This window comes from Choloepus didactylus, chromosome 15 (genome assembly GCF_015220235.1).
Source record: "Choloepus didactylus isolate mChoDid1 chromosome 15, mChoDid1.pri, whole genome shotgun sequence".
Taxonomy (NCBI): domain Eukaryota; kingdom Metazoa; phylum Chordata; class Mammalia; order Pilosa; family Megalonychidae; genus Choloepus; species Choloepus didactylus.
The window spans coordinates 60,971,416-60,984,090 of record NC_051321.1 but is presented as its reverse complement, the minus strand read 5'-3'; the positions used below and the strand labels follow the sequence as shown (position 1 = coordinate 60,984,090).

At 39.7% G+C, this 12,675-nt stretch overlaps 1 pseudogene; it reads left to right on the top strand.

Annotated features, from left to right (window-relative positions):
- The first annotated feature begins 1,457 nt into the window (after window positions 1-1,457).
- Window positions 1,458-2,243, top strand: LOC119509936 (annotated as a pseudogene).
- Window positions 2,244-12,675: the final 10,432 nt, after the last annotated feature.

Genomic DNA, 12,675 nt, shown 5'->3' with positions numbered 1-12,675 from the left:
TTTTGTGTTACCTATCCCCCCACCCCAAAGTTTCTGGCATAATGGTGTACACAGAGCATGCTCTAAGGTGCTTTTTGGGAAACAGGCACCAAATCCCTCAAATTAAAGCTGACTCAGTGAGTAAATCTCATTAAAAAGTAAGAGCTTTACCCCTTTCCGCAGATTTAAAAAAAAAAAAAAAAAGCCAAGGCTAAATTGTTCCTTTCAAACTACCTTAGCCGCACATACTGTTACCTTATCTCACGCAGATGCCCCATAAACAAGCCCGTAAGGAAGCTGGGTGACCTGTCCATATGAGTCTGTTATTGGTAACCCTTCTCTCTGGCCAGATATACAGAGAGAACAAAAGCACTTTCTGTATTACTTGTGGGTTTAAAAGACTGTGTATTTGACTATTATAAAGCATTCCCCCTCCCCACATGCTTCTCTCCACTTAGTCAAATAACATGTTCCATTTTTTCTTCCCACAAAAATGAGAGCATTTCTCCTTCAATATGGAAAAAATAACAGCATAATTTCACTCTGTTGAGAGGTAAACTCTCTAATTTTTAAAACTAAGTCTTGTAGGGTCACTGTTGAAACTAGATTTAAAGTGGAAATGAACCATGTGTCACAAGAGTTGCAGGTGCTAGATGGCAAAGAGAAGCTGGACCAGAAAGAACCCTGGAGTAGAACTGGAAGATGTGAGTTAGCCATGGTTCCACCACTTGATCTGTTTCCTTTCCTGAGAACAAGGAAGGCTAGCTTAAGACTCTGTAAGTTCCCTTCGGTTTTAATGTTCTATGCCTTTAAGCAATTTACATGGAGGCCAACTGAGGATTTAAAACTCGACAAAGGGAAATGAGATAAATACACCATTTACAGCAAATCGCTGCGATGCATAATGAATGCTGCTTCCTCTACAAGTGTAATGGAAAAGTACCACAGAAGCACCCAAATCATCTATTTACCTAAGCAACAACATTGCACAAAGGAGCAGAGACTAATTATATATTTATTTCTCTCTTGTTTTGATCCAAGACCAAAGTGTGTCAATTAAGAAAGAGACAGACACATAAGAGAAAGAGACTGAGACAGAAAAGAGAGTAACCTTAGCTACTTTGTTCTAGCCATGGAGGTTTCCCTTGAATTTTCCATTTCATGGTACATCAACTGGCCTCCTGGACAAGCAAACTCCCAGACTTATCCCAACATGCCCTGCACCTGCCCCCAGTAAAGTACTCCCACCCAAGACGTGAAAAGTTTAAAAAGTGCTAAGCAAAAAGTACTTATCCATATTTTCTCTGGCCATAGTAAGGGAGAGAATTTTAAAAGAATGCAAAGGAGGTCACTGTCCTGCATTCAAAAAGCAACAACAGAGGCATGACGTACTGCGCATGCCGAAGATGGCAGCTACGGTGGTCTGAGGAGCCATGGGCGCCCTCTCCTGCTGCCACCACGGTCACTCCCGGCCATCAAAAATAAGGATTAATTGAGAAGATAACATTCAATATGTGTCCATGAGAAAAGCTCTAAGAGGGAAGAGACCTCATTTTGATTTATCACTGGTTTATTTAACGTGAAAATTTATGGATCTTGTCAGATCTGCTCCTGGAGGTATTCTTGACTTAAACAAGGTTGCAATAAAACTGGGAGTGTGAAAATGAAGAGTATATGACATCACCAATGTCTTAGATGGAATCAACCTGTTTGGAAAAAAGTCTAAGGACCTTATTCAATGGATAGGATCTGATTTCAGTGATTTTGGAGCAATACCCTAGCAAGAGAAGCTACAGGAGGAACTTTCTGACTTTTCAGCAATGGAAGATGCTTTGGATGAGTTAATTAAGGACTGTGCTCAGCAGTCGTTTGAATTAACAGATGACAAAGAAAATGAAAATAGCATATGTGACATATCAAGATATTCACAGCATTCAAGCCTTCCATGAACAGATTGTTATTGCAGTTAAAGCTCCAGCAGAAGTCAGATAGGATGTTCCAGCTCCCAGAGAAGACTCTATAACAGCACATATAAGGAACACCAAAGGACCTGTTGACATTTATTTATGTAAAGTGGAGCAGGATAACACAAGTAACAAAATACCTGAAGGTTGAGGGACCCCTTCATCTGAAAGCAGGCCTCTAGAATATCCTGATGAAGAGAAAATCCTCCTCAGCAAAATGAAGAATTACTTGAAGCATACCTCATTTTATTGTGTTTCACTTTATTGTGCTTTGCAGATAATGCATTTTCTACAAATTGAAGGTTTGTGCCAACCCTGTGGCAAGCAAGTCTATCAGCGCCATATTTCCAACAGCATGTGCTCACCGCATGTCTCTGTCAGATTTTAATTAAGTAACCAAGAAGGCCACAAGTTCCAGAGGATGCAGCTACGAGGTACTGGAGCTTCCTCCAACCTGGAACCCTGAGACACTGTGGAATAGAGCCTCTGCCAATCTATGTGTGGCATGAAGTGTGTCAAATCATTGGGATCCTGGAGTTATTTTGTTATTGCAGCATAACTAGCCTATCCTAACTGCCACAGGTCAATAAGTGAAAGAATAATGCAGTTAAAACAGCATCACAAGACTAAATACTGTTAAGATGTCAATCCACCCAAAGCAATTTACAGATTCAATGCAACCCCAAACAAAATTCCAGCAGCCTTCTTTGCAGAAATGTAGCCAATAATCACATTCATATTGAAGGACAGGGGGCCCCAAATAGTGAAAGCTATCTTGAAAAAGAAGAACGAAGTTGGAGGACTCATACCTCCAGATCTTAAAACTTAAAACAGCATAGTACTATCACAAGGACAGAGGTATAGATCAACAGAATCAAATTAAGAGTTCAGAAATAGACCCTCACATTATAGCCAATTGAATTTTTCCACCAATGGATTTTTGAAAACGGTGCTGTGCCAGTTTGAATGTATTATGTCCCCCCAAATACCATTATCTTTGATGTAATCTTGTGTGGGCAGGAAACATATTGGTGTTGATTGGGTTGGAGACTTTTGATTGGATGTTTCCATGGAGATGTGATCACTCAGTTGAGGGCGAGATCTTTCATTTGATAATTTCCATGGAGGTGTTGCCCTGCTCATTCAGGGTGGGTCTGAATTGAATTACTGGAGCACTATATAAGCTCAGACAGAAGGAGCAAGCTGGCTATAGCCATGAGGGACACTGAAGAATGCACTGGAACCCAGAGAGAGGCCTCTGAAAGCAGACTTTTGCTGTGGAGAAGCTAAGAGAGGACAAACGCCCCAAGAGCAACTAAGAGTGATATTTTTGAGGAACGTCCTGGGACAAAGCCATTTTGAAACTGGAACTTGGAACAGACGCCGGCCATGTGCCTTCCCAGATAACAGAGGTTTTCCGACACCATTGGCCATCCTCCAGTGAAGGCACCCAATTGTTGATGCGTTACCTTGGACACTTTATGGCCTTAAGACTGTAACTGTGTAACCAAACAAACCCCCTTTTATAAAAGCCAATCAATTTCTGGTTTGCATTCCGGCAGCATTAGCAAACTACAACAGGTGCCAAGTTCACTCAGTTGGGAAAGGATAGTCTCTTCAACAAATGGTGCTGGGAAAATTGGATCTCCATATGCAAAAGAATGAAGGAGAACCCTTACCTTACACCATATATAAAAATTAACTTAAAATGGATTGAAGATCTAAACATAAGGACCAGGACCAAAGTTCCTAGAAGAAAACCTAGGGAAGCATCTTCAGGACCTTGTGTTAGCCAATGGTTTCATCCCAAGCACAAGCAATAAAAGAAATAATAGATAAATGGGTCCTCCTTAAAATTAAAAACTTTTATGCAGCAAAGAACATCATCATGAAAATAAAAAGACAACCTACAAAATGGGAGAAAATATTTGGAAACCACATATTTTATAAGGGCTTAATATCAAGAATACATAAAGAAAACATACAACTCAACAACAGTAAGACAAACAACCCAATTAAAAAATGGGCAAAAGACTTGAATAGACATTTCTCCAAAAAGGATGTGAAAATCACGAAAAAGCACATGGAAAGATGCTCAACATCACTTGCTATTAGAGATATGCAAATCAAAACCATGAAATACCATTTCACACCCACCAAAATGGCTACTATTAAAAAAACAAAAAATGACAATGTTGGAGAGGATTTGGAGAAATAAGAACTCCGGTTCATTGTCAGTGGAAATGTAAAATAGTGCAGCTGCTGTGGAAAACAGTTTGACAGTTCCTCAGAAAGTAAAGAATAGAACTATCATATGACTCAACAATCCCATATCTAGGATTATACCCAAAAGAACTGACACCAGCCTCTTGAACAGACACTTGTTAACAATTGCCAAAAGATGGAAACAACCTAAGTGTCCATCAACGCATGAAAGGATAAGCAAAAGTGGAAGTACGTACAATGGAATCTTATTCAGCCATGAAAAGGAAGGAAGTTCTGATACATGTGACAGCATAGAAATACCTTGAGGACATGTTGAGTAAAGTAAGCCAAACTCAGAAGGACAAATATTGTATGATTCACTAATACGAAATAACTAAAATAAGCAAATTCATAGAGTCAGACACTGGAATACAGGTCTGGGGTTGGGGTAGGGAATGGGGAGTTAATGCTTAGTTGATACAGAATCTCCATTGGGATGATGGAAAAGTGTTGGTAATGGATGTTGGTGATTGTAACACAACATTTTGAATGTACTTACCACCACTGAAATATATACGTGAATGTGGTTAAAATGGGAAATTTTAGATTGTATATATGTTACCATAATAAAAAATTATTAAAATAACCATAGGACAGTACAACAGCTGCACTATGCAAACAGTGAATCCTAATGTAAACTAAGTACTATAGTTACTACTGTAATTACAATGATATTCTTTCATCATCTATAACAAAGGTACCATACTAACGTAAAATGTTAAAAACAGGTAACTGCGTATAGAAACTCTGTACTTTCTGCATGATTCTTATGTAAATCTGCAAGTTCTCTAATAAATTATAAAAAAAAATAATAATAAATAAAAGAGGAAGAAAAAAGTCTCACACTAAAAACAAAACAAAACAAAAAAAAGCAACAACAAATGATTCATGTAGACATTTAGGATAAGAACACATGTAGTCAAAATAACTGGATAAATAATGAAAAATTCAACCTACTATCCAAATATCTGGTCTAATCAATTTGAAACTTCTAGATATTTGGCGATATACAGATGTAGGGTAAAATGTTTTCCACTTTTTACTTGGGTGCCCTGGGAGAAACTACGTTAATGGAATAGCACTCAGTGAACTCTCACACATATTATATTTCAAATAAGCATTATATGAAGTGAGAATCAATAGGTTCTCACAGGTCTCCTGAGGAGCTGCATATTATCATCAGCTAAATATCTAACAATAACTGTTATTGTTTTCCCCACTGAGCATTTGGTAAAATGCATTCAATTCTCTTGCAGTTAAAATGGCATCATTAAATGGCATCTGGGAGCCATACAGTCCACCTCGTGGCTCCCAGGCAAGTCAACACTTAAGCTGTTGCAGAAACAGTGGTGTCTAATTCTAACCTAAAGATCCCTCAGTAAAAAGGCATAAATTCTCAGAAATATCCACATGAAAATACTACATGGACTCCAGGGTTGTCTGCATATTAAATGTCTTGACATAAAAATCCTAAGAATATTCTGGAGTTCCTTTATAGCCAAGGATTCTCTAGATTTGCATTTCCAAAAATGTGTTTCCTACATATTAGTGGATATTCAGCCTAAGAAGAATTTTATGGACAAATAGGTTTGAAAACATGGGTTTAGGCAAAACCAAATAGGGTTTTTTGTTTTGTTTTGTTTTTACTGTAGGACTTCTCATATTCTTTAAAGTATTAATGTTTCCCTTATATCATTGTAGAATCCCTTTTACTTTCAACACCATTAACATGTTGTAGTGCTTCTTGCCCGCTAACCCCCACTGCCATTGCCACCAACACTAACATCACCATCTTACCCAGCTATCCTACTCAGATTTCACATCTAGGATCAACTATCTCTCCTTCAGGAAGGCCTTCCCTAACCCCTTCAAACAAAGGTTGGCAAACTACAGTCCATAAGCCAAATCCAGCCCACTGCCTGTTTTTGTATACTCCACAAGCTGAAGATGGTTTATATATTTTTTTAATGGTTGAAAAAATCCAAAGAAGAATAATATTTCATGACACATTAAAATTACATGAAATTCAATTTCAGTATCCATAAGTACAGTTTTATTTGAACATAGCCATGCTCATTTGTTTACATGTTGTCTATGGCTGCTTTCAGGCTACAACAGCAGAGTTGAGTAGTTGAACCAGAAACCATATGGCTTGCAAAGCTAAAAATATTTACTGTCTGGCCCTTTACAGAACAAATTTGCCAGCTCCTATCTTCAGCTATATTCTCTCATAGCACAGTACATTTTCTTTTATGAATTTTATCTCACATATAAATCTCACATTGAATTGTCTGATTATGTGATTAATAGCTGTCTCCACATTAGATGACAAGCCTCATGAGAGCAGGGCCCAGCTATGATTTTGTTTTTTTTCACCCTTATAGCCCCAAAGGATAGCATAGTACCTGCCACACAATAGATGTGAGCTAAATATTTGTTGATGAGTGAATAAGTAAATGCCTCCTGAAACTGGTGTTCCACAAAATGCACTAGGGAAATGTGGCCCTATATACATGTCAGTAGGCAGAGTAAAGAGACAGAGACTTTGTTCACTGAAAATTTCATCAAAATTCTATTATAATAGAAATAATTAGAAAGGAAAAGGAAAAGTCTTGTCTGTCTTGAGTCTGCCCCACTGAATTATAGCCACACTCATTAGGCAGCTGCACTGCCCCCCAGAATCAAGTAAGGAAAAAAGCCAGAATCTCAAGGTGCTTGTCACTATTTAGGAGAGTGTGGGTTCCATGGTGGGGGCAGGGGAACTGAAGAATAAAAAGCATATTAGAGAGGAAGAAGATGGTGGCATAGAAAGAAGTGGAAGCTAGTTAGTCCCCCTGGAACAACTAGTAAATAATCTGGAATAACTGCAGGGGGACAAACGCAACTGTCCACTCATCAGACACCAGCCTGAATTGGGAGGAATCCCCGAGATCGCAGCATAAAATCTGTAAGTAAAAAATGCAGATCTGAGCCAGGAGCCCCCTCCCCCAATGGCCTAAACTGCAAAGCCTTGTGCTGCTAGAGAGCAGCACTCTCCCAGCACGTAAATATAGTTCAGCTGAGCTCCAACTGGAGTTTTAATCAACAAACATGGAGTGCTCCACACAAGCTACAGATCCCCAACAAGCAGACAGAGGCTTTTGGTGATGACTGACCTTGGAGAGCCAGAGTGTGGCTGCGGACTGGCCCTGAAAGGGGCTTTCTGTCCCATTTTCAGCTCAGTGGAGAAAACCTTAGCCATTTTCAGTTCCCAACGCTCTGACCCAGACAAGGGTGGAGATAGCACAGGCAGAGAGCCCATTCAAATGCTAATGACCTCTCCCTAGGGGAGGTATCTTCCCTAAGAGGAAAGAGGCGAGGTCCAGCTCTACTACCCACCTTCCATTCAGAACAAGACCCCAGAACCTGAAGGAAAACAGCCATGGGCCACACGTCCTTACACCAGTCGGGAGCTACAAGCCAACAGGCGCCACCTGCTGGGCAGAAAAGCACAGTGACTTGAGGCCTCACAGGATGTACCTATCTTCTAAGACACCCTCAGGGAAACCAGGGATACAATTCCCTCCTTCCAAGAGCCGAGCCCATTCTGGTCTGGGAAAACCTGATTGGGATAACCAAGGAAACCAGATGCCTAGACAACAGAAAACTACAACGTACACTAAGAAAAACGAAGTTATGGCCCAGTCAAAGGAACAAACTTACACTTCAACTGAGACACAGGAATTTAAACAATTAATACTAAATCAATTGAAAAAGTTTAGAGAAGATATGGCAAAAGAGATAAAGGCTATAAAGAAAACACTGGGCATACATAAGGCAGAAATTGAAAGTTCAAAAAAACAACTGGCAGAATCTATGGAAATGAGAGGCACAACACAAGAGATGAAAGACACAATGGAAACATACAACAGCAGATCTCAAGAGGCAAAACACCCAAGAACTGGAGAACAAAACACCTGAAAGCCTACATGCAAAGGAGCAAATGGAGAAAAGAATGGAAAAAATATGAGCAAGGTCTCCGGGAACTTAAGGGCAAAACGAAATATAAGAATGTAGGCATCATTGGTGTCCCAGAAGGAGAAGAGAAGGGAAAAGGGGCAGAAGCAATAATAGAAGAAATAATCAATGAAAATTTCTCATCTCTTATGAAAGATATAAAATCACAGATCCAAGAAATGCAGCATACCCCAAAAAGACTAGATCTGAATAGGCCTACGCCAAGACACTTAATAATCAGATTATCAAATGTCAAAGATAAAGAGAGAATCCTGAAAGCAGCAAGAGAAAAGCAATCTATCATACACAAAGGAAGCTTGATAAGACCATGTGTGGATTTCTCAATAGAAACCATGGAGGCAAGAAGGAAGTGGGGTAATATATTTAAGATACTGAAAGAGAAAAACCACCAACCAAGAATCCTATATCCAGTAAAACTGTCCTTCAAATATGAGGGAGAGTTTAGAATATTTTCTGACAGACAATGACTGAGTTTGTGTACAAGATACCTGCTCTATAGGAAACACTAAAAGGAACACTGCAGACAGAGAGGAAAAGACAGGAGTAAGAGGTTTGAAACACAATTTTGGGAGATAGTAGCACAGCAATGTAAGTACCCTGAACAAAGATGACTGTGAGTATGGTTGAAAAAGGAAGGTAGAATCATGTGAGACATCAGAACGAAAGGTGAAAGATCAAGACTGAGACTGTATAACTCAGTGAAACCCAGGGTACTGAACGATTGTAATAAAAGGTACAAATATGTTTTCACATGAGGTAGAACAAATGAACGTCAACATTGCAAGGTGTTAACAATAGGATGAGATTGGGGGAAAAATACAATCAATGCAAACCAGAGACTATAATTAACAGAAGCATTGTATTATGCTTCCTTTAATATAACAAAGGCAATATACCAAAGCTAAATGCATATGGGGGGGGAGGGAAATAGGGGAAGAGTATGGGACTCCTGGCATTGGTGATGTTGTCTGACTCTTTATTCTACTTTAGGTTAATGCTATCTTTCCTTTTGTTGCTTTCTAGTTGTCATGTTTTTTTCTCTCTCTTTTTTCTTTTTCTTCTGTCTTTCTACCTTCTCTGACTCTTCCTCCTTCTTTGTGGAAGAAATGGAGATGTCCTTATATAGATAGTAGTAATGGTGCTGAATACATAAATACATGACTATACCGGGAAGCAACAATTGTTTACTTAGGACGGATTGTATGGTGTATGAACAAAACCATCTTAAAAAAAAAAATGGGTTGATGAAGAAACCTTGAGGGCACTATATTGAGTGAAATAAGACAGACACACAAGGACAAATATTGCAGGGTCTCAATGATTTGATCTAATTATAATATGTAAAATCATAGACATGAAATATAAGCTACCAGGATACAGAACGAGGCTAAAGAACGGGGAGCAGTTGCTTATTATGAGCAGAATGTTCAACTAAGGTGAACTTAAATGTTTGGAAATGGACAGAGATGATGGTAGCAAGTTGTGAGAATAACAGTGCTGAATGGTGTGTGAAGGTGTTAGAAAGGGTAAGCTCCAAGTCACATATGTCACCAGAAGGAAAGTTGAAAGTTAAAAGATGGGAATGTATAAAATAGTGAATCTTGTGGTGGACAATGTCCGTGATTAACTGTACAAATATTAGAAATCTCTCTCACAAACTAGAACAAATGTATGACACTATAACTAGAAGTTTATAATAGAGGGGCATATAGGAAAAAAATACAGACCGATTGCAAACTATATACTACAGTTAGTAGTATTTTAACATTCTGTCTTCAACAGTAACAAATGTACTATACCAAAACTATGAATCAATAATGGAGCAGGGTGGTCAGGGGTATGGGAAGATGTGAGTTTCCTTTTCTTGTCTTTATTTCTTTTCTGGAGTAATAAAAATGTTCTAAAAATTGAAAAAAAAAATAAGCGTGGTGATGGATGCACAGCTGTATGACGGTAACCATGGGCAACTGATTGCACACTTTGGATCTTTGGATAGTTGTATGGTATGTGAACAAGCTCAATTTTAAAAAAAAAAAAGCATATTAGAAAATAATGGCAAGGGGAGATGATTGAAGTGAGACCCCCAGACTCTCTTCTGAGGTGCAATCGGTAAGGATTAAAAGGAACTCAGTGAGGAAAAAAAGAGAGGCTGTGTAGTGGGCTGAGTCGTGCCACCCAAAAGCATATGTGTTCAGGTCTGGCCCAAGGTTTCTCTGAATGTGACCTTCTATGGAAAGACGGTCTTTGCAGATGGAATCAAGTTAAGATGAGATCATACTGCACGGAGGGCCCTAAATCCTGTGGCCAGTGTCCTTATAGGAAAAAGGCAAGGGGGGGTTGAGACCCAGGAACAGAAACAGTCACAGGGGAGAAGCCCATGGGAAGCCAGAGGCAGAGCCTGGAGTTTTTCAGCCCAAGCCAAGGAACTCTGGAGCCTCCTTGGCTAGAAGAGGCAAGGAAGGATTCTCCGCCAAGCCCTTTAGAGGGAGCAAGGCCCTGCTGACAGCTTGGTTTCAGATTTTTGGCCTTAGGAGCTGTGAGAAAGTAAATGTCTGTTGTCGTAAGCCACCCCGTTGGCAGTACTTTGTTACAGAAGACTTAGGAAACTGGCACAGTGTGATCCCCTCACGCGCTGAACGCCACAGGTATTTGTGATTGCTAGTGGTGAAATCGTTCTGCATGATCAGGCCTGCACTGCAGCCCACTCAGACATAGCATTCCTTCATATTCTGGAAACTGCCCTCTGCCTTCTTTCTTGTTTTGATCCAAAGCACTACTTGTCTCATCAGACACTGTTTATGAGGTTTAAAGTCTGGACTTTAGCATTTCCAAGAGCTTCGAGATATGTGTCAGCAAGACAATGTTTCCCTTGAGTCTCAGACCAGCTGCAGTCGATAGTTATCTGCCAGCCTGTCTTCCTGATTATAAAGGAGAAATCGGCTTTCCAGGGAAGCACAGAGTAAAACCACCAGGCCTTTCCTGGTTTGAAAAGAATCAAGTCCTTCTCTATTTCCTTACCAACCAAAAGCTTATGTCTTCATTGATTCTCTAGTCAATAAAATTTTGGTGAGTGACTACTGTGTACCAAATACTGTTGAGTAAAATCAGATCCCTGACCGAGTGGAGCTGTCAGAGTAGTGGGAAAAACAGACATCAACCAGATAATCACACAAATAATAACTATTTCCAAACTCTGATAAGGTCTATGAAGGAAAACTACGGGCACCATGAGCATTTATAATCTGGGATGTGACTTAATTGGGAAGTCAGGGAGCATTTCTTTAAAAAGTAACATTTGAGCCTAGACCTAAAGAAACAGAAATTTTCTCAAGCATCCAGAAAAAAGAAAAAAAAAGAAAAAGAAAAAGGTCTTGGGCCTAAAATCCTGTGGGATTTCTACCTAGAACTCTTCAATCAGTGATATGTTTCAAACTGACTGAACCAAAGCTCAAGCAGACTGGCAACAATGCTCCGAGCTGTGAATGTGGAGAATTTGGCTCTCTTAGTGATGGCAGAATCAGAAGTCATTGGTAGAAATTGTCCCATTCTTCCTACACATTTCCCTGGGATCTCTAAGATACCCATTTTATAGATTTAAAAAAATCAAGGGAGAAAGAAGTCAAGTTTCAGTCTGGGTTGTAATGAAATTCCTCCTTCCCAGAAGATAGCAGAGATGAGCTATTTGCTCCAGAGTCCTTTTAGCTTGTCCCTAAATCAAGAGAAAATCAGTTGGTTGTTAGCAAGTGAGAAGGCATTCATTTGGCTCCTTTGGAGTGAGTGCCTTTTGTGCCCTTCACTGAGGGTTAGGGAAGGAGCAGGAGTGTGTTTAGGAGAGAACCTCTCTTTTAAAGTGAACAGAAAAGAACAGAGAGAGAATAATAGGGGATCATGGAGGACAAGTCCCCATTCCAATCTGTCACCAACAGCTAAGGGGACTGTATGTTCAGTGTTGGGCTGTGCCCTCTGGAAAGTAAAAAGTACAAGCAGTAGTCCTGCTTTTAGGGAATTTAACAATCTGGCTGAGAAAATATGGCATATGAATACACAAACACACACACAAACATACACACTGTGGTCAATACAGCTAAAGTTTGGATCAGACATAAATCATAAGTACCGTATCAGAGCTCAGAAAAGCAGTAGAGTGGTCAGAAAAGGCACCATGATAGCAGTTAACAATCACTGAGCACTTACGTACATAACAATAATGTTAACATTTACTTAATCAGACACATTGTCTCCTCTAATTCTTCCAGCAACCCTATGAGGTAGGTACTATTTTAGAGAAGACAAGTAACTTGGTGAAAATTTCACCCCTAGTGTGTGACAGAGCTGAGAGTGGAACCTGGGGTGTGCGAAGTGCAAAGCCCATGTTCTTAACCCATAATAGACCCTCCACATCTGTAGAATTGGGTTGAAGGACTTAGGATGTGCATGATTTTCAAGCTTC